Consider the following 1,756-nt stretch of genomic DNA (forward strand, 5'->3'; position numbering starts at 1 on the left):
GCACCTACGACGAGTGGAGGTATCCGGCCGCCGTGCGACGGCTGCTCGACGAGCACAGGCGGGGCGACGTGCGTCCGACGACGACGACGACGACGAACGACGACGACGTCGTCCTCTGCGACGTATGCAACGTCCCTCGAGAGGAGTGCGCGTATCGGGATGACGAGGTGGAGGAGTACGCGGTTCAGAACACGGAACGATCGTGCGCGCGGTGCCGCCGAGTCGCGTGCAAGTGTTCCGTGTAGGGACCGCTCTCTCTCTATCTTTTCCACGCGGGAGTAACATTAATAATAATAATAATAACATAAACGTGAAAAACGAGCTGCGGCGAGCGCTACCCCGCCGTGTCTCGACCGAGCTTCTTTTTTCAACCTCGGACGTTTCCGCGCGTCGCGACGACGGAGCGGGAGGAAACGCCTCTCGGCAAGCGTCGCTTGGACGACGCCGCGAGCGGGATGGCGCGCCGCCTCGCGAAAACGCGCGATCGCCCGCGGGATTCTTCCGCGCGATCGGCGACGCTCGCCGAGAGAGAGCGTACGCGATAAATAAAACGTGAACGTAAAAACGTGAGACGCGACGAAACGCGAACGACGACGTGCCCCTCCTTTCGAATAGAGATCTCTTCGCGACGACGCGTCTTTCTATTTCAAACGCTGTCAAACCCCCCCCCCCCGTAGCCGTATAAAGCGAGCACGTCAGTCGCGTGCGTAGAGAGAGAGATCGCGAGACATGATCGACGAGAGAGCGAGCGAGCGAGCCCCGCGCGGCGTTCCAGCGCGCTGCCCGTCCACGCTACTCTCGACCGAACGTTTTCCTCGCCCTCGGCGCGGACGTTTCCGCTCGAGCGCGCGTCGCGAGGCGAGATCGAGGAGGGAGGAAAACGAAGCGGGACGCCTCTCGCGACACGGCGCCGGCGTCGTCCCACTCGAGACGGGACGACGCCGCGAGCGGGATTCGCGCGAACGGGAGATTCTCGATCGCGCCGCGGGACGCCCGTTCGGCGCCTCGCGTCCGCGAAAACGGCCCCGCGGCGGCGAAAACGCGCGATCGTGGGAATCCCATCGAGCGCGCCGCGACTCTCCCGCGTCCACGCGATCCCCGTTGCTCGGAGGCGCGCGGCGAACGGCGACGGCGACGCCTCGGGGGATCGAGACGAGACGCGCGCGGTTCGTTCGGTTTGAGCTCTCGAGCGCTCTCGTGGCGCGCGACAAGAAGGAGGGTTCTCGCGTTTGTCTCTCTCTTCCGTACGGTCGCTCTTTCTCGCGGTGCAGCAGACGAGAGCGTCTCGTAAGAAATCGTTCCAACGTTGGGCAAACCGTTGTCATGTTCGAGGAGATCGCGGGTGACGAGGTGGAGGATCACACGTTAGACGAGTTCGCGGTCGACGAGGTGGAGGACGTCGCTCGCGTCCTCCGCGACGATCCGGCCGACGACGAGCGCCTGGTGTCGCCGGTGCGATTTCTGCGCGACCGAGAGCTGGGTGTGCGCGGAACCGGCGAACGCGCGGCGAGACAGGGAGTCGTCGTCGACCGAGATGCCGTGTTCGTGTGGCCTCGCGGCGCGAGACGAAGGGTGCACGCGTGGTTTCGCGAGAAGGCGTACGACGAATACGAGAGGTGGTTCGGGCACGAGCGCTGGAAGGAGTTGAAACATCGATACGTGGACGTTCTGGAGAACGAGTACTATTGGGCCGAGCGAATCGTCGAGAGGCTCGAGTGGACCAATCTGCGCATCGCGATTCCCGCGGGTGGCGAGA

Source organism: Wasmannia auropunctata, unplaced genomic scaffold (assembly GCF_000956235.1).
Source record: "Wasmannia auropunctata unplaced genomic scaffold, wasmannia.A_1.0 LD336078.1, whole genome shotgun sequence".
NCBI lineage: Eukaryota > Metazoa > Arthropoda > Insecta > Hymenoptera > Formicidae > Wasmannia > Wasmannia auropunctata.